Source organism: Manis javanica, chromosome 1 (genome assembly GCF_040802235.1).
Source record: "Manis javanica isolate MJ-LG chromosome 1, MJ_LKY, whole genome shotgun sequence".
Taxonomy (NCBI): domain Eukaryota; kingdom Metazoa; phylum Chordata; class Mammalia; order Pholidota; family Manidae; genus Manis; species Manis javanica.
In genome coordinates this window covers 59,363,110-59,384,364 of record NC_133156.1, presented here as the reverse complement: position 1 = coordinate 59,384,364, position 21,255 = coordinate 59,363,110, and positions in this window count along the sequence as shown.

The following is a 21,255-nucleotide window of genomic DNA, read 5'->3' as shown; positions in this document are numbered from 1 at the left end:
CTGTGAACTCGGGGTGATGTCGGTGTTCACCGTGACGGTCAAGTTCATGTGCCAGCGCTACGCTCACGTTTCTGTGTGTGTAAACAGGTAACGTCAGGATTGTGCTTCGGCCACAGTATGGTTCTGACTGTGATGTGAGATCGAGGGCGAGAGTCGGTCTCTCATTCACTATTTTGTGGGGCCTACAAGAAAGGTATTCTGATGGGTGAGGAACAGAATACAGGGCTAGGGTTAGAGTTAAGAGTTTGTTAATGCATATGGGCAGGAGAGCTGTATGATTACAGTGAGAATCTGGCTCTGATGTGAGGGTGAGGGCGACATTGCGTGACAGGTGTAGGATGAGCTGTGGGTGTTGTCGATGTTGACTGTGAGGTATCAGTCCCGGGGGCAAGGGTACGTACGGTTAGGGTTATGGGTTCAGTAAGGTGTATGGGCTGGATAAGGTTATGTTTACATTTAGGACTCCGCTCTGATGTGAGGGAGACAGTGTGATTGAATGACAGTGTTACAGTGAGATATGTGCGACGACGATATTCATGGAGGGGTCCGGTCCCATAGTCAGGGCTAGGGTTAGGGTTCGGTGTTTGAGAAGGTGTACCTTGGATATAGAGTTTCGTTTCGAGTTAGGGTCCGTCTGTAATGTTAGGGTGAGTGCGATATTGGGTCTCGGGTGTACGATTTTTGTGGAGCTGACGATTAAAGCATTCTGATGTGTCCCGTGCACAGTCCAAGCCTAGGGTTAGGGTTACATGTTCTGTAAAGGGTATGGGCGGGATAGTGTTATTTCTGCAGTGAGGTGCTTTTTCTGATATGAGGGTGAGGGAGAGATTGAGTGACAGCATCGCGGTGACGTGTCGGTTGTGTCGATGCTGACCGTGAGGTTCCGATCCTGGCAACCGTGCAAGGGTTAGGGTTCAGTGTTCAGCAATGTGTACTGACAGGATGGGGTTATCAGTACATTTAGGGGTCGGCTGAGATATGAGGGCAACAGTGAGATTGAATGACAGTATTACGTTGAGACACGGGTGACGTTGATATTCACGGTAGGCGTCTGTTCCAAGAGTCAGGGCTAGGGTTAGTGTTCGGTGTTTGGGATGGTGTACGTTGGTGATAGTGTTTCAGTTCGAGTTACGTTTCGACTGTAATGGGAGGGTGAGTGGGAGATTGGGTCTTCGGTTTATGATTGTGTGGGGCTGACCCTTAAAGCATTCTGATGGTTCCCATGCACACTCCAAGTCTACGGTTAGGGTTAGATGTTCGGTTATCGGTATGGGTAGGAGAGTGCTACTTTTACAGTGAGGTTCTGTCTCTGGTCTGAGGGTGAGGGCGAGATTGAGTGTCAGGTATATGTGGAGCGGTGGGGTTTGTCAATGTTGTCCCTGACGTGTCAGGTCGAGGGGCCAGAGCTAGGGGTAGGGTTAAGTGTTCAGTGAGATGTGTAGGCGTGATACGGTTCTGTTTCCATTTAGGACTCGGTTCTGATGTGAGCTACACAGCATGATTGAATGACAGTGTTACGGTGACACCAGGGTGACGTCGATGTTCATGGTAGGAGCCTTTACCGAGATTCAGTGCGAGGGTTATTGTTCGGTGTTTGGAAAGTTGTACGTGGGTGAAAGGATTTGATTCGTGTTAGCGACCGGTTGTGATGTGAGGGTGACGGCGAGATTGCGCGCACTTTTTCGGTGATGCGTGCGTTATGTCGATTTTGACCGTGAGGTTCTGAACCAGCAGCCATGGCAAGGTTTACGGCTAGGGATTCAGTAAGGTGTCCGGATAGGATAGGTTTATGAGCACACTTCGGTGTCAGCTGTGATGTGAGGGCGACAGAGAGATTGAATGACAGTGCTACCTTGAGACACAGGTGACTTTGATATTCATCTTAGGGTCTGGTACATGATTCGGGGCTAGGGTTAGGATTCAATATGTGGGAATGTGTTCATGGGAGATACGGTTCCGCTTAGAGTCAGGAGAGGTACCTGATGTGAGGGTGAATACAAAATTGGATCTCAGGTTTCTGCTTTGGTGGGGCTTACCTTAAAGGAATTCTGAGGAAAATGGCGCCGAGTCCTGGGCTAGAATGAGGTGTAAGTGCTTTGCAATGCTTACGTTCAGGATACCGCTACAATTACAATCTGAATCTGCCTCCAATGTGAGGGATAAGTCGACATTGAGTGCCATGTACATTGTGAACTCGGGGTGATGTCCGTGTTCACCGTGACGGTCAAGTTCATGTGCCAGGGCTACGCTCACGTTTCTGTGTGTGTAAACAGGTAACGTCAGGATTGTGCTTCGGCTACAGTGAGGTTCTGACTGTGATGTGAGATCGAGGGCGAGAGTCGGTCTCTCATTCACTATTTTGTGGGGCCTACAAGAAAGGTATTCTGATGGGTGAGGAACAGAATACAGGGCTAGGGTTAGAGTTGAGTGTTTGTTAATGCATATGGGCAGGAGAGCAGTATGATTACAGTGAGAATCTGGCTCTGATGTGAGGGTGAGGGCGACATTGAGTGACAGGTGTAGGGTGAGCTGTGGGTGTTGTCGATGTTGACTGTGAGGTATCAGTCCCAGGGGCAGGGGTACGTACGGTTAGGGTTATGGGTTCAGTAAGGTGTATGGGCTGGATAAGGTTATGTTTACATTTAGGACTCCGCTCTGATGTGAGGGAGACAGTGTGATTGAATGACAGTGTTACAGTGAGATATGTGCGACGACGATATTCATGGAAGGGGTCCGGTCCCATAGTCAGGGCTAGGGTTAGAGTTCGGTGTTTGAGAAGGTGTACCTTAGTGATAGGGTTTCGTTTCGAGTTAGGGTCCGTCTGTAATGTTAAGGTGAGTGCTATATTGGGTCTCGGGTGTACGATTTTTGTGGAGCTGACGATTAAAGCATTCTGATGGGTCCCGTGCACAGTCCAAGCCTAGGGTTAGGGTTACATGTTCTGTAAAGGGTATGGGCAGGATAGTGTTATTTCTGCAGTGAAGTGATTTTTCTGATATGAGGGAGAGGGAGAGATTGAGTGACAGCATCGCGGTGACGTGTCGGTTGTGTCGATGCTGACCGTGAGGTTCCGATCCTGGCAACCGTGCAAGGGTTAGGGTTCAGGGTTCAGCAATGTGTACTGACAGGATGGGGTTATCAGTACATTTAGGGGTCGGCTGAGATATGAGGGCAACAGTGAGATTGAATGACAGTATTACGTTGAGACACGGGTGACGTTGATATTCATGGTAGGCGTCTGTTCCAAGAGTCAGGGCTAGGGTTAGTGTTCGGTGTTTGGGATGGTGTACGTTGGTGATAGTGTTTCAGTTCGAGTTACGTTTCGACTGTAATGGGAGGGTGAGTGTGAGATTGGGTCTTAGGTTTATGATTTTGTGGGGCTGACCCTTAAAGCATTCTGATGGTTCCCATGCACACTCCAAGTGTACGGTTAGGGTTAGATGTTCGGTAATCGGTAGGGGTAGGAGAGTGCTACTTTTACAGTGAGGTTCTGTCTCTGGTCTGAGGGTGAGGGCGAGATTGAGTGTCAGGTATATGTGGAGCGGTGGGGTTTGTCAATGTTGTTCCTGACGTGTCAGGTCCCGGGGCCAGAGCTAGGGGTAGGGTTAAGTGTTCAGTGAGATGTGTAGGCATGATACGGTTCTGTTTCCATTTAGGACTCGGTTCTGATGTGAGCTGCACAGCATGATTGAATGACAGTGTTACAGTGACACCAGGGTGACGTCGATGTTCATGGTAGGAGCCTTTACCGAGATTCAGTGCTAGGGTTATTGTTCGGTGTTTGGAAAGTTGTACGTGGGTGAAAGGATTCGATTCGTTTTAGCGTCCGGCTGTGATGTGAGGGTGACGGCGAGATTGCGCGCACTTTTTCGGTGATGTGTGCGTTATGTCGATTTTGACCGTGAGGTTCTGACCCAGCAGCCATGGCAAGGTTTACGGCTAGGGATTCAGTAAGGTGTCCGGATAGGATAGGTTTATGAGCACACTTCGGTGTCAGCTGTGATGTGAGGGCGACAGTGAGATTGAATGACAGTGCTCCCTTGAAACACAGGTGACTTTGATATTCATGTTAGGGTCAGGTACATCATTCGGGGCTAGGGTTAGGATTCAATATGTGGGAATGTGTTCATGGGAGATACGGTTCCGCTTAGAGTCAGGAGAGGTCCCTGATGTGAGGGTGAATACAAAATTGGATCTCAGGTTTCTGCTTTGGTGGGGCTTACCTTAAAGGAATTCTGAGGAAAACGGCGCCGAGTCCTGGGCTAGAATTAGGTGTGTTTTGCAATGCTTACGTTCAGGATACCGCTACAATTACAATCTGAATCTGCCTCCATTGTGAGGGGTAAGTCGACATTGAGTGCCACGTACATTGTGAATTCGGGGTGATGTCGGTGTTCACCGTGACGGTCAAGTTCATGTGCCAGGGCTACGCTTACGTTTTTGTGTTTGTAAACAGGTAACGTCAGGATTGTGCTTCGGCTACAGTGAGGTTCTGACTGTGATGTGAGATCGAGGGCGAGAGTCGGTCTCTCATTCACTATTTTGTGGGGACTACAAGAAAGGTATTATGATGGGTGAGGAACAGAATACAGGGCTAGGTTTAGAGTTAAGTGTTTGTTAATGCATACGGGCAGGAGAGCAGTATGATTACAGTGAGAAACTGGCTCTGATGTGAGGGTGAGGGCGACATTGAGTGACAGGTGTAGGGTGAGCTGTGGGTGTTGTCGATGTTGACTGTGAGGTATCAGTCCCAGGGGCAGGGGAACGTACGGTTAGGGTTATGGGTTCAGTAAGGTGTATGGGCTGGATAAGGTTATGTTTACATTTAGGACTCCGCTCTGATGTGAGGGAGACAGTGTGATTGAATGACAGTGTTACAGTGAGATATGTGCGACGACGATATTCATGGAAGGGGTCCGGTCCCATAGTCAGGGCTAGGGTTAGGGTTCGGTGTTTGAGAAGGTGTACCTTGGTGATAGGGTATCGTTTCGAGTTAGGGTCCGTCTGTAATGTTAGGGTGAGTGCGATATTGGGTCTCGGGTGTACGATTTTTGTGGAGCTGACGATTAAAGCATTCTGATGGGTCCCGTGCACAGTCCAAGCCTAGGGTTAAGGTTACATGTACTGTAAAGGGTATGGGCAGGATAGTGTTATTTCTGCAGTGAGGTGCTTTTTCTGATATGAGGGGGAGGGAGAGATTGAGTGACAGCATCGCGGTGACGTGTCGGTTGTGTCGATGCTGACCGTGAGGTTCCGATCCTGGCAACCGTGCAAGGGTTAGGGTTCAGGGATCAGCAATGTGTACTGACAGGATGGGGTTATCAGTACATTTAGGGGTCGGCTGAGATATGAGGGCAACAGTGAGATTGAATGACAGTATTACGTTGAGACACGGGTGACGTTGATATTCATGGTAGGCGTCTGTTCCAAGAGTCAGGGCTAGGGTTAGTGTTCGGTGTTTGGGATGGTGTACGTTGGTGATAGTGTTTCAGTTCGAGTTACGTTTCGACTGTAATGGGAGGGTGAGTGTGAGATTGGGTCTTAGGTTTATGATTTTGTGGGGCTGACCCTTAAAGCATTCTGATGGTTCCCATGCACACTCCAAGTCTACGGTTAGGGTTAGATGTTCGGTAATCGGTAGGGGTAGGAGAGTGCTACTTTTACAGTGAGGTTCTGTCTCTGGTCTGAGGGTGAGGGCGAGATTGAGTGTCAGGTATATGTGGAGCGGTGGGGTTTGTCAATGTTGTTCCTGTCGTGTCAGGTCCCGGGGCCAGAGCTAGGGGTAGGGTTAAGTGTTCAGTGAGATGTGTAGGCATGATACGGTTCTGTTTCCATTTAGGACTCGGTTCTGATGTGAGCTGCACAGCATGATTGAATGACAGTGTTACAGTGACACCAGGGTGACGTCGATGTTCATGGTAGGAGCCTTTACCGAGATTCAGTGCTAGGGTTATAGTTCGGTGTTTGGAAAGTTGTACGTGGGTGAAAGGATTCGATTCGTTTTAGCGTCCGGCTGTGATGTGAGGGTGACGGCGAGATTGCGCGCACTTTTTCGGTGATTTGTGCGTTATGTCGATTTTGAACGTGAGGTTCTGACCCAGCAGCCATGGCAAGGTTTACGGCTAGGGTTTCAGTAAGGTGTCCGGATAGGATAGGTTTATGAGCACACTTCGGTGTCAGCTGTGATGTGAGGGCGACAGTGAGATTGAATGACAGTGCTACCTTGAGACACAGGTGACTTTGATATTCATGTTAGGGTCAGGTACATCATTCGGGGCTAGGGTGAGGATTCAATATGTGGGAATGTGTTCATGGGAGATACGGTTCCGCTTAGAGTCAGGAGAGGTCCCTGATGTGAAGGTGAATACAAAATTGGATCTCAGGTTTCTGCTTTGGTGGGGCTTACCTTTAAGGAATTCTGAGGAAAACGGCGCCGAGTCCTGGGCTAGAATCAGGTGTAAGTGTTTTGCAATGCTTACGTTCAGGATACCGCTACAATTACAATCTGAATCTGCCTCCAATGTGAGGGATAAGTCGACATTGAGTGCCACGTACATTGTGAACTCGGAGTGATGTCGGTGTTCACCGTGACGGTCAAGTTCATGTGCCAGGGCTACGCTCACGTTTCTGTGTTTGTAAACAGGTAACGTCAGGATTGTGCTTCGGCTACAGTGAGGTTCTGACTGTGATGTGAGATCAAGGGCGAGAGTCGGTCTCTCATTCACTATTTTGTGGGGCCTACAAGAAAGGTATTCTGATGGGTGAGAAACAGAATACAGGGCTAGGGTTAGAGTTAAGTGTTTGTTAATGCATATGGGCAGGAGAGCAGTATGATTACAGTGAGAATCTGGCTCTGATGTGAGGGTGAGGGCGACATTGAGTGACAGGTGTAGGGTGAGCTGTGGGTGTTGTCGATGTTGACAGTGAGGTATCAGTCCCAGGGGCAGGGGAACGTACAGTTAGGGTTATGGGTTCAGTAAGGTGTATGGGCTGGATAAGGTTATGTTTACATTTAGGAGTCCGCTCTGATGTGAGGGAGACAGTGTGATTGAATGACAGTGTTACAGTGAGATATGTGCGACGACGATATTCATGGAAGGGGTCCGGTCCCATAGTCAGGGCTAGGGTTAGGGTTCGGTGTTTGAGAAGGTGTACCTTGGTGATAGGGTTTCGTTTCGAGTTAGGGTCCGTCTGTAATGTTAGGGTGAGTGCGATATTGGGTCTCGGGTGTACGATTTTTGTGGAGCTGACGATTAAAGCATTCTGATGGGTCCCGTGCACAGTCCAAGCCTAGGGTTAGGGTTACATGTTCTGTAAAGGGTATGGGCAGGATAGTGTTATTTCTGCAGTGAGGTGCTTTTTCTGATATGAGGGTGAGGGAGAGATTGAGTGACAGCATCGCAGTGACGTGTCGGTTGTGTCGATGCTGACCGTGAGGTTCCGATCCTGGCAACCGTGCAAGGGTTAGGGTTCAGGGTTCAGCAATGTGTACTGACAGGATGGGGTTATCAGTACATTTAGGGGTCGGCTGAGATGTGAGGGCAACAGTGAGATTGAATGACAGTATTACGTTGAGACACGGGTGACGTTGATATTCATGGTAGGCATCTGTTCCAAGAGTCAGGGCTAGGGTTAGTGTTCGGTGTTTGGGATGGTGTACGTTGGTGATAGTGTTTCAGTTCGAGTTACGTTTCGACTGTAATGGGAGGGTGAGTGTGAGATTGGGTCTTAGGTTTATGATTTTGTGGGGCTGACCCTTAAAGCATTCTGGTGGTTCCCATGCACACTCCAAGTCTACGGTTAGGGTTAGATGTTCGGTAATCGGTAGGGGTAGGAGAGTGCTACTTTTACAGTGAGGTTCTGTCTCTGGTCTGAGGGTGAGGGCGAGATTGAGTGTCAGGTATATGTGGAGCGGTGGGGTTTGTCAATGTTGTCCCTGACGTGTCAGGTCCAGGGGCCAGAGCTAGGGGTAGGGTTAAGTGTTCAGTGAGATGTGTAGGCATGATACGGTTCTGTTTCCATTTAGGACTCGGTTCTGATGTGAGCTGCACAGCATGATTGAATGACAGTGTTACAGTGACACCAGGGTGACGTCGATGTTCATGGTAGGAGCCTTTACCGAGATTCAGTGCGAGGGTTATTGTTCGGTGTTTGGAAAGTTGTACGTGGGTGAAAGGATTTGATTCGTGTTAGCGTCCGGCTGTGATGTGAGGGTGACGGAGAAATTGCACGCACTTTTTCGGTGATGTGTGCGTTATGTCGATTTTGACCGTGAGGTTCTGACCCAGCAGCCATGGCAAGGTTTACGGCTAGGGTTTCAGTAAGGTGTCCGGATAGGATAGGTTTATGTGCACACTTCGGTGTCAGCTGTGATGTGAGGGCGACAGTGAGATTGAATGACAGTGCTACCTTGAGACACAGGTGACTTTGATATTCATGTTAGGGTCAGGTACATCATTCGGGGCTAGGGTTAGGATTCAATATGTGGGAATGTGTTCATGGGAGATACGGTTCCGCTTAGAGTCAGGAGAGGTCCCTGATGTGAGGGTGAATACAAAATTGGATCTCAGGTTTCTGCTTTGGTGGGGCTTACCTTAAAGTAATTCTGAGGAAAACGGCGCCGAGTCCTGGGCTATAATTAGGTGTAAGTGTTTTGCAATGCTTACGTTCAGGATACCGCTACAATTACAATCTGAATCTGCCTCCATTGTGAGGGGTAAGGCGACATTGAGTGCCACGTACATTGTGAACTCGGGGTGATGTCGGTGTTCACCGTGACGGTCAAGTTCATGTGCCAGGGCTACGCTTACGTTTCTGTGTTTGTAAACAGGTAACGTCAGGATTGTGCTGCGGCTACAGTGAGGTTCTGACTGTGATGTGAGATCGAGGGCGAGAGTCGGTCTCTCATTCATTATTTTGTGGGGCCTACAAGAAAGGTATTCTGATGGGTGAGGAACAGAATACAGGGCTAGGGTTAGAGTTAAGTGTTTGTTAATGCATATGGGCAGGAGAGCAGTATGATTACAGTGAGAATCTGGCTCTGATGTCAGGGTGAGGGCGACATTGAGTGACAGGTGTAGGGTGAGCTGTGGGTGTTGTCGATGTTGACTGTGAGGTATCAGTCCCAGGGGCAGGGGTACGTACGGTTAGGGTTATGGGTTCAGTAAGGTGTATGGGCTGGATAAGGTTATGTTTACATTTAGGACTCCGCTCTGATGTGAGGGAGACAGTGAGATTGAATGACAGTGTTACAGTGAGATATGTGCGACGACGATATTCATGGAAGGGGTCCGGTCCCATAGTCAGGGCTAGGGTTTGGATTCGGTGTTTGAGAAGGTGTACCTTGGTGATAGGGTTTCGTTTCGAGTTAGGGTCCGTCTGTAATGTTAGGGTGAGTGCGATATTGGGTCTCGGGTGTACGATTTTTGTGGAGCTGACGATTAAAGCATTCTGATGGGTCCCGTGCACAGTCCAAGCCTAGGGTTAGGGTTACATGTTCTGTAAAGGGTATGGGCAGGATAGTGTTATTTCTGCAGTGAGGTGCTTTTTCTGATATGAGGGTGAGGGAGAGATTGAGTGACAGCATCGCGGTGATGTGTCGGTTGTGTCGATGCTGACCGTGAGGTTCCGATCCTGGCAACCGTGCAAGGGTTAGGGTTCAGGGTTCAGCAATGTGCACTGACAGGATGGGGTTATCAGTACATTTAGGGGTCGGCTGAGATATGAGGGCAACAGTGAGATTGAATGACAGTATTACGTTGAGACACGGGTGACGTTGATATTCATGGTAGGCGTCTGTTCCAAGAGTCAGGGCTAGGGTTAGTGTTCGGTGTTTGGGATGGTGTACGTTGGTGATAGTGTTTCAGTTCGAGTTACGTTTCGACTGTAATGGGAGGGTGAGTGTGAGATTGGGTCTTAGGTTTATGATTTTGTGGGGCTGACCCTTAAAGCATTCTGATGGTTCCCATGCACACTCCAAGTCTACGGTTAGGGTTAGATGTTCGGTAATCGGTAGGGGTAGGAGAGTGCTACTTTTACAGTGAGGTTCTGTCTCTGGTCTGAGGGTGAGGGCGAGATTGAGTGTCAGGTATATGTGGAGCGGTGGGGTTTGTCAATGTTGTCCCTGACGTGTCAGGTCCAGGGGCCAGAGCTAGGGGTAGGGTTAAGTGTTCAGTGAGATGTGTAGGCATGATACGGTTCTGTTTCCATTTAGGACTCGGTTCTGATGTGAGCTACACAGCATGATTGAATGACAGTGTTACAGTGACACCAGGGTGACGTCGATGTTCATGGTAGGAGAATTTACCGAGAATGAGTGCGAGGGTTATTTTTCGGTGTTTGGAAAGTTGTACGTGGGTGATAGGATTTGATTCGTGTTAGCCTCCGGCTGTGATGTGAGGTTGACGGCGAGATTGCGCGCACTTTTTCGGTGATGTGTGCGTTATGTCGATTTTGACCGTGAGGTTCTGACCCAGCAGCCATGGCAAGGTTTACGGCTAGGGTTTCAGTAAGGTGTCCGGATAGGATAGGTTTATGAGCACACTTCGGTGTCAGCTGTGATGTGAGGGCGACAGTGAGATTGAATGACAGTGCTACCTTGAGACACAGGTGACTTTGATATTCATGTTAGGGTCAGGTACATCATTCGGGGCTAGGGTTAGGATTCAATATGTGGGAATGTGTTCATGGGAGATACGGTTCCGCTTAGAGTCAAGAGAGGTCCCTGATGTGAGGGTGAATGCAAAATTGGATCTCAGGTTTCTGCTTTGGTGGGGCTTACCTTAAAGGAATTCTGAGGAAAACGGCACCGAGTCCTGGGCTAGAATTAGGTGTAAGTGTTTTGCAATGCTTACGTTCAGGATACCGCTACAATTACAATCTGAATCTGCCTCCATTGTGAGGGGTAAGTCGACATTGAGTGCCACGTACATTGTGAACTCGGGGTGATGTCGGTGTTCACCCTGACGGTCAAGTTCATGTGCCAGGGCTACGCTTACGTTTCTGTGTTTGTAAACAGGTAACGTCAGGATTGTGCTTCGGCTACAGTGAGGTTCTGACTGTGATGTGAGATCGAGGGCGAGAGTCGGTCTCTCATTCACTATTTTTTGGGACCTACAAGAAAGGTATTCTGATGGGTGAGGAACAGAATACAGGTCTAGGGTTAGAGTTAAGTGTTTGTTAATGCATATGGGCAGGAGAGCAGTATGATTACGTTGAGAATCTGGCTCTGATGTGAGGGTGAGGGCGACATTGAGTGACAGGTGTAGGGTGAGCTGTGGGTGTTGTCGATGTTGACTGTGAGGTATCAGTCCCAGGCCAGGGGTACGTACGGTTAGGGTTATGGGTTCAGTAAGGTGTATGGGCTGGATAAGGTTATGTTTACATTTAGGACTCCGCTCTGATGTGAGGGAGACAGTGTGATTGAGTGACAGTGTTACAGTGAGATATGTGCGACGACGATATTCATGGAAGGGGTCTGGTCCCATAGTCAGGGCTAGGGTTAGGGTTCGGTGTTTGAGAAGGTGTACCTTGGTGATAGGGTTTCGTTTCGAGTTAGGGTCCGTCTGTAATGTTAGGGTGAGTGCGATATTGAGTCTCGGGTGTACGATTTTTGTGGAGCTGACGATTAAAGCATTCTGATGGGTCCCGTGCACAGTCCAAGCCTAGGGTTAGGGTTACATGTTCTGTAAAGGGTATGGGCAAGATAGTGTTATTTCTGCAGTGAGGTGCTTTTTCTGATATGAGGGTGAGGGAGAGATTGAGTGACAGCATCGCGGTGACGTGTCGGTTGTGTCGATGCTGACCGTGAGGTTCCGATCCTGGCAACCGTGCAAGGGTTAGGGTACAGGGTTCAGCAATGTGCACTGACAGGATGGGGTTATCAGTACATTCAGGGGTCGGCTGAGATACGAGGGCAACAGTGAGATTGAATGACAGTATTACGTTGAGACACGGGTGACGTTGATATTCATGGTAGGCGTCTGTTCCAAGAGTCATTGCTAGGGTTAGTGTTCGGTGTTTGGGATGGTGTACGTTTTTGATAGTGTTTCAGTTCGAGTTACGTTTCGACTGTAATGGGAGGGTGAGTGTGAGATTGGGTCTTAGGTTTATGATTTTGTGGGGCTGACCCTTAAAGCATTCTGATGGTTCCCATGAACACTCCAAGTCTACGGTTAGGCTTAGATGTTCGGTAATCGGTAGGGGTAGGAGAGTGCTACTTTTACAGTGAGGTTCTGTCTCTGGTCTGAGGGTGAGGGCGAGATTGAGTGTCAGGTATATGTGGAGCGGTGGGGTTTGTCAATGTTGTCCCTGACGTGTCAGGTCCAGTGGCCAGAGCTAGGGGTAGGGTTAAGTGTTCAGTGAGATGTGTAGGCATGATATGGTTCTGTTTCCATTTAGGACTCGGTTCTGATGTGAGCTACACAGCATGATTGAATGACAGTGTTACAGTGACACCAGGGTGACGTCTATGTTCATGGTAGGAGCCTTTACCGAGATTCAGTGCGAGGGTTATTGTTCGGTGTTTGGAAAGTTGTACGTGGGTGAAAGGATTTGATTCGTTTTAGCGTTCGGCTGTGATGTGAGGTTGACGGCGAGATTGCACGCACTTTTTCGGTGATGTGTGCGTTATGTCGATTTTGACCGTGAGGTTCTGACCCAGCAGCCATGGCAAGGTTTACGGCTAGGGTTTCAGTAAGGTGTCCGGATAGGATAGGTTTATGAGCACACTTCGGTGTCAGCTGTGATGTGAGGGCGACAGTGAGATTGAATGACAGTGCTACCTTGAGACACAGGTGACTTTGATATTCATGTTAGGGTCAGGTACATCATTCGGGGCTAGGGTTAGGATTCAATATGTGGGAATGTGTTCATGGGAGATACGGTTCCGCTTAGAGTCAGGAGAGGTCCCTGATGTGAGGGTGAATACAAAATTGGATCTCAGGTTTCTGCTTTGGTGGGGCTTACCTTAAAGGAATTCTGAGGAAAACGGCGCCGAGTCCTGGGCTAGAATCAGGTGTAAGTGTTTTGCAATGCTTACGTTCAGGATACCGCTACAATTACAATCTGAATCTGCCTCCATTGTGAGGGGTAAGTCGACATTGAGTGCCACGTACATTGTGAACTCGGGGTGATGTCGGTGTTCACCGTGACGGTCAAGTTCATGTGCCAGGGCTACGCTTACGTTTCTGTGTTTGTAAACAGGTAACGTCAGGATTGTGCTTCGGCTACAGTGAGGTTCTGACTGTGATGTGAGATCGAGGGCGAGAGTCGGTCTCTCATTCACTATTTTGTGGGGCCTACAAGAAAGGTATTCTGATGGGTGAGGAACGGAATACAGGGCTAGGGTTAGAGTTAAGTGTTTGTTAATGCATATGGGCAGGAGAGCAGTATGATTACAGTGAGAATCTGGCTCTGATGTGAGGGTGAGGGCGACATTGAGTGACAGGTGTAGGGTGAGCTGTGGGTGTTGTCGATGTTGACTGTGAGGTATCAGTCCCACGCCAGGGGTACGTACGGTTAGGGTTATGGGTTCAGTAAGGTGTATGGGCTGGATAAGGTTATGTTTACATTTAGGACTCCGCTCTGATGTGAGGGAGACAGTGTGATTGAATGACAGTGTTACAGTGAGATATGTGCGACGACGATATTCATGGAAGGGGTCCGGGCCCATAGTCATAGCTAGGGTTAGGGTTCGGTGTTTGAGAAGGTGTACCTTGGTGATAGGGTTTCGTTTCGAGTTAGGGTCCGTCTGTAATGTTAGGGTGAGTGCGATATTGGGTCTCGGGTGTACGATTTTTGTGGAGCTGACGATTAAAGCATTCTGATGGGTCCCGTGCACAGTCCAAGCATAGGGTTAGGGTTACATGTTCTGTAAAGGGTATGGGCAAGATAGTGTTATTTCTGCAGTGAGGTGCTTTTTCTGATATGAGGGTGAGGGAGAGATTGAGTGACAGCATCGCGGTGACGTGTCGGTTGTGTCGATGCTGACCGTGAGGTTCCGATCCTGGCAACCGTGCAAGGGTTAGGGTTCAGGGTTCAGCAATGTGCACTGACAGGATGGGGTTATCAGTACATTCAGGGGTCGGCTGAGATATGAGGGCAACAGTGAGATTGAATGACAGTATTACGTTGAGACACGGGTGACGTTGATATTCATGGTAGGCGTCTGTTCCAAGAGTCAGGGCTAGGGTTAGTGTTCGGTGTTTGGGATGGTGTACGTTGGTGATAGTGTTTCAGTTCGAGTTACGTTTCGACTGTAATGGGAGTGTGAGTGGGAGATTGGGTCTTAGGTTTATGATTTTGTGGGGCTGACCCTTAAAGCATTCTGATGGTTCCCATGCACACTCCAAGTCTACGGTTAGGGTTAGATGTTCGGCAATCGCTAGGGGTAGGAGAGTGCTACTTTTAAAGTGAGGTTCTGTCTCTGGTCTGAGGGTGAGGGCGAGATTGAGTGTCAGGTATATGTGGAGCGGTGGGGTTTGTCAATGTTGTCCCTGACGTGTCAGGTCCAGGGGCCAGAGCTAGGGGTAGGGTTAAGTGTTCAGTGAGATGTGTAGGCATGATACGGTTCTGTTTCCATTTAGGACTCGGTTCTGATGTGAGCTACACAGCATGATTGAATGACAGTGTTACAGTGACACCAGGGTGACGTCGATGTTCATGGTAGGAGCCTTTACCGAGATTCAGTGCGAGGGTTATTGTTCGGTGTTTGGAAAGTTGTACGTGGGTGAAAGGATTTGATTCGTGTTAGCGTCCGGCTGTGATGTGAGGGTGACGGCGAGATTGCGCGCACTTTTTCGGTGATGTGTGCGTTATGTCGATTTTGACCGTGAGGTTCTGACCCAGCAGCCATGGCAAGGTTTACGGCTAGGGTTTCAGTAAGGTGTCCGGATAGGTTAGGTTTATGAGCACACTTCGGTGTCAGCTGAGATGTGAGGGCGACAGTGAGATTGAATGACAGTGCTACCTTGAGACACAGGTGACTTTGATATTCATGTTAGGGTCAGGTACATCATTCGGGGCCAGGGATAGGATTCAATATGTAGCAATGTGTTCATAGGAGATACGGTTCCGCTTAGAGTCAGGAGAGGTCCCTGATGTGAGGGTGAATACAAAATTGGATCTCAGGTTTCTGCTTTGGTGGGGCTTACCTTAAAGGAATTCTGAGGAAAACGGCGCCGAGTCCTGGGCTAGAATTAGGTGTAAGTGTTTTGCAATGCTTACGTTCAGGATACCGCTACAATTACAATCTGAATCTGCCTCCATTGTGAGGGGTAAGTCGACATTGAGTGCCACGTACATTGTGAACTCGGGGTGATGTCGGTGTTCACCGTGACGGTCAAGTTCATGTGCCAAGGCTACGCTTACGTTTCTGTGTTTGTAAACAGGTAACGTCAAGATTGTGCTTCGGCTACAGTGAGGTTCTGACGGTGATGTGAGATCGAGGGCGAGAGTCGGTCTCTCATTCACTATTTTGTGGGGCCTACAAGAAAGGTATTCTGACGGGTGAGGATCAGAATACAGGGATAGGGTTAGAGTTAAGTGTTTGTTAATGCATATGGGCAGGAGAGCAGTATGATTACAGTGAGAATCTGGCTCTGATGTGAGGGTGAGGGCGACATTGAGTGACAGGTGTAGGGTGAGCTGTGGGTGTTGTCGATGTTGACTGTGAGGTATCAGTCCCAGGGGAAAGGGTACGTACGGTTAGGGTTATGGGTTCAGTAAGGTGTGTGGGCTGGATAAGTTTATGTTTACATTTAGGACTCCGCTCTGATGTGAGGGAGACAGTGTGATTGAATGACAGTGTTACAGTGAGATATGTGCGACGACGATATTCATGGAAGGGGTCCGGTCCCATAGTCAGGGCTAGGGTTAGGGTTCGGTGTTTGAGAAGGTGTACCTTGGTGATAGGGTTTCGTTTCGAGTTAGGGTCCGTCTGTAATGTTAGGGTGAGTGCGATATTGGGTCTCGGGTGTACGATTTTTGTGGAGGTGACGATTAAATCATTCTGATGGGTCCCGTGCACAGTCCAAGCCTAGGGTTAGGGTTACATGTTCTGTAAAGGGTATGGGCAGGATAGTGTTATTTTTGCAGTGAGGTGCTTTTTCTGAGATGAGTGTGAGGGAGAGATTGAGTGACAGCATCGCGGTGACGTGTCGGTTGTGTCGATGCTGACCGTGAGGTTCCGATCCTGGCAACCGTGCAAGGGTTAGGGTTCAGGGTTCAGCAATGTGTAATGACAGGATGGGGTTATCAGTACATTTAGGTGTCGGCTGAGATATGAGGGCAACAGTGAGATTGAATGACAGTATTACGTTGAGACACGGGTGACGTTGATATTCATGGTAGGTGTCTGTTCCAAGAGTCAGGGCTAGGGTTAGTGTTCGGTGTTTGGGATGGTGTACGTTGGTGATAGTGTTTCAGTTCGAGTTACGTTTCGACTGTAATGGGAGGGTGAGTGGGAGATTGGGTCTTAGGTTTATGATTTTGTGGGGCTGACCCTTAAAGCATTCTGGTGGTTCCCATGCACACTCCAAGTCTACGGTTAGGGTTAGATGTTCGGTAATCGGTAGGGGTAGGAGAGTGCTACTTTTACAGTGAGGTTCTGTCTCTGGTCTGAGGGTGAGGGCGAGATTGAGTGTCAGGTATATGTGGAGCGGTGGGGTTTGTCAATGTTGTCCCTGACGTGTCAGGTCCAGGGGCCAGAGCTAGGGGTAGGGTTAAGTGTTCAGTGAGATGTGTAGGCATGATACGGTTCTGTTTCCATTTAGGACTCGGTTCTGATGTGAGCTACACAGCATGATTGAATGACAGTGTTACAGTGACACCAGGGTGACGTCGATGTTCATGGTAGGAGCCTTTACCGAGATTCAGTGCGAGGGTTATTGTTCGGTGTTTGGAAAGTTGTACGTGGGTGAAAGGATTTGATTCGTGTTAGCGTCCGGCTGTGATGTGAGGGTGACGGCGAGATTGCACGCACTTTTTCGGTGATGTGTGCGTTATGTCGATTTTGACCGTGAGGTTCTGACCCAGCAGCCATGGCAAGGTTTACGGCTAGGGTTTCAGTAAGGTGTCCGGATAGGATAGGTTTATGAGCACACTTCGGTGTCAGCTGTGATGTGAGGGCGACAGTGAGATTGAATGACAGTGCTACCTTGAGACACAGGTGACTTTGATATTCATGTTAGGGTCAGGTACATCATTCGGGGCTAGGGTTAGGATTCAATATGTGGGAATGTGTTCATGGGAGATACGGTTCCGCTTAGAGTCAGGAGAGGTCCCTGATGTGAGGGTGAATACAAAATTGGATCTCAGGTTTCTGCTTTGGTGGGGCTTACCTTAAAGGAATTCTGAGGAAAACGGCGCCGAGTCCTGGGCTAGAATTAGGTGTAAGTGTTTTGCAATGCTTACGTTCAGGATACCGCTACAATTACAATCTGAATCTGCCTCCATTGTGAGGGGTAAGTCGACATTGAGTGCCACGTACATTGTGAACTCGGGGTGATGTCGGTGTTCACCGTGACGGTCAAGTTCATGTGCCAGGGCTACGCTTACGTTTCTGTGTTTGTAAACAGGTAACGTCAGGATTGTGCTTCGGCTACAGTGAGGTTCTGACTGTGATGTGAGATCGAGGGCGAGAGTCGGTCTCTCATTCACTATTTTGTGGGGCCTACAAGAAAGGTATTCTGATGGGTGAGGAACAGAATACAGGGCTAGGGTTAGAGTTAAGTGTTTGTTAATGCATATGGGCAGGAGAGCAGTATGATTACAGTGAGAATCTGGCTCTGATGTGAGGGTGAGGGCGACATTGAGTGACAGGTGTAGGGTGAGCTGTGGGTGTTGTCGATGTTGACTGTGAGGTATCAGTCCCACGCCAGGGGTACGTACGGTTAGGGTTATGGGTTCAGTAAGGTGTATGGGCTGGATAAGGTTATGTTTACATTTAGGACTCCGCTCTGATGTGAGGGAGACAGTGTGATTGAATGACAGTGTTACAGTGAGATATGTGCGACGACGATATTCATGGAAGGGGTCCGGGCCCATAGTCAGGGCTAGGGTTAGGGTTCGGTGTTTGAGAAGGTGTACCTTGGTGATAGGGTTTCGTTTCGAGTTAGGGTCCGTCTGTAATGTTAGGGTGAGTGCGATATTGGGTCTCGGGTGTACGATTTTTGTGGAGCTGACGATTAAATCATTCTGATGGGTCCCGTGCACAGTCCAAGCCTAGGGTTAGGGTTACATGTTCTGTAAAGGGTATGGGCAGGATAGTGTTATTTTTGCAGTGAGGTGCTTTTTCTGAGATGAGTGTGAGGGAGAGATTGAGTGACAGCATCGCGGTGACGTGTCGGTTGTGTCGATGCTGACCGTGAGGTTCCGATCCTGGCAACCGTGCAAGGGTTAGGGTTCAGGGTTCAGCAATGTGTAATGACAGGATGGGGTTATCAGTACATTTAGGTGTCGGCTGAGATATGAGGGCAACAGTGAGATTGAATGACAGTATTACGTTGAGACACGGGTGACGTTGATATTCATGGTAGGTGTCTGTTCCAAGAGTCAGGGCTAGGGTTAGTGTTCGGTGTTTGGGATGGTGTACGTTGGTGATAGTGTTTCAGTTCGAGTTACGTTTCGACTGTAATGGGAGGGTGAGTGGGAGATTGGGTCTTAGGTTTATGATTTTGTGGGGCTGACCCTTAAAGCATTCTGGTGGTTCCCATGCACACTCCAAGTCTACGGTTAGGGTTAGATGTTCGGTAATCGGTAGGGGTAGGAGAGTGCTACTTTTACAGTGAGGTTCTGTCTCTGGTCTGAGGGTGAGGGCGAGATTGAGTGTCAGGTATATGTGGAGCGGTGGGGTTTGTCAATGTTGTCCCTGACGTGTCAGGTCCAGGGGCCAGAGCTAGGGGTAGGGTTAAGTGTTCAGTGAGATGTGTAGGCATGATACGGTTCTGTTTCCATTTAGGACTCGGTTCTGATGTGAGCTACACAGCATGATTGAATGACAGTGTTACAGTGACACCAGGGTGACGTCGATGTTCATGGTAGGAGCCTTTACCGAGATTCAGTGCGAGGGTTATTGTTCGGTGTTTGGAAAGTTGTACGTGGGTGAAAGGATTTGATTCGTGTTAGCGTCCAGCTGTGATGTGAGGGTGACGGCGAGATTGCACGCACTTTTTCGGTGATGTGTGCGTTATGTCGATTTTGACCGTGAGGTTCTGACCCAGCAGCCATGGCAAGGTTTACGGCTAGGGTTTCAGTAAGGTGTCCGGATAGGATAGGTTTATGAGCACACTTCGGTGTCAGCTGTGATGTGAGGGCGACAGTGAGATTGAATGACAGTGCTACCTTGAGACACAGGTGACTTTGATATTCATGTTAGGGTCAGGTACATCATTCGGGGCTAGGGTTAGGATTCAATATGTGGGAATGTGTTCATGGGAGATACGGTTCCGCTTAGAGTCAGGAGAGGTCCCTGATGTGAGGGTGAATACAAAATTGGATCTAAGGTTTCTGCTTTGGTGGGGCTTACCTTAAAGGAATTCTGAGGAAAACGGCGCCGAGTCCTGGGCTAGAATTAGGTGTAAGTGTTTTGCAATGCTTACGTTCAGGATACCGCTACAATTACAATCTGAATCTGCCTCCATTGTGAGGGGTAAGTCGACATTGAGTGCCACGTACATTGTGAACTCGGGGTGATGTCGGTGTTCACCGTGACGGTCAAGTTCATGTGCCAAGGCTACGCTTACGTTTCTGTGTTTGTAAACAGGTAACGTCAGGATTGTGCTTCGGCTACAGTGAGGTTCTGACTGTGATGTGAGATCGAGGGCGAGAGTCGGTCTCTCATTCACTATTTTGTGGGGCCTACAAGAAAGGTATTCTGATGGGTGAGGAACAGAATACAGGGCTAGGGTTAGAGTTAAGTGTTTGTTAATGCATATGGGCAGGAGAGCAGTATGATTACAGTGAGAATCTGGCTCCGATGTGAGGGTGAGGGCGACATTGAGTGACAGGTGTAGGGTGAGCTGTGGGTGTTGTCGATGTTGACTGTGAGGTGTCAGTCCCACGCCAGGGGTACGTACGGTTAGGGTTATGGGTTCAGTAAGGTGTATGGGCTGGATAAGGTTATGTTTACATTTAGGACTCCGCTCTGATGTGAGGGAGACAGTGTGATTGAATGACAGTGTTACAGTGAGATATGTGCGACGACGATATTCATGGAAGGGGTCCGGGCCCATAGTCAGGGCTAGGGTTAGGGTTCGGTGTTTGAGAAGGTGTACCTTGGTGATAGGGTTTCGTTTCGAGTTAGGGTCCGTCTGTAATGTTAGGGTGAGTGCGATATTGGGTCTCGGGTGTACGATTTTTGTGGAGCTGACGATTAAAGCATTCTGATGGGTCCCGTGCACAGTCCAAGCATAGGGTTAGGGTTACATGTTCTGTATAGGGTATGGGCAAGATAGTGTTATTTCTGCAGTGAGGTGCTTTTTCTGATATGAGGGTGAGGGAGAGATTGAGTGACAGCATCGCGGTGACGTGTCGGTTGTGTCGATGCTGACCGTGAGGTTCCGATCCTGGCAACCGTGCAAGGGTTAGGGTTCAGGGTTCAGCAATGTGCACTGACAGGATGGGGTTATCAGTACATTCAGGGGTCGGCTGAGATATGAGGGCAACAGTGAGATTGAATGACAGTATTACGTTGAGACACGGGTGACGTTGATATTCATGGTAGGCGTCTGTTCCAAGAGTCAGGGCTAGGGTTAGTGTTCGGTGTTTGGGATGGTGTACGTTGGTGATAGTGTTTCAGTTCGAGTTACGTTTCGACTGTAATGGGAGTGTGAGTGGGAGATTGGGTCTTAGGTTTATGATTTTGTGGGGCTGACCCTTAAAGTATTCTGATGGTTCCCATGCACACTCCAAGTCTACGGTTAGGGTTAGAAGTTCGGTAAGCGGTAGGGGTAGGAGAGTGCTACTTTTACAGTGAGGTTCTGTCTCTGGTCTGAGGGTGAGGGCGAGATTGAGTGTCAGGTATATGTGGAGCGGTGGGGTTTGTCAATGTTGTCCCTGACGTGTCAGGTCCAGGGGCCAGAGCTAGGGGTAGGGTTAAGTGTTCAGTGAGATGTGTAGGCATGATACGGTTCTGTTTCCATTTAGGACTCGGTTCTGATGTGAGCTACACAGCATGATTGAATGACAGTGTTACAGTGACACCAGGGTGACGTCGATGTTCATGGTAGGAGCCTTTACCGAGATTGAGTGCGAGGG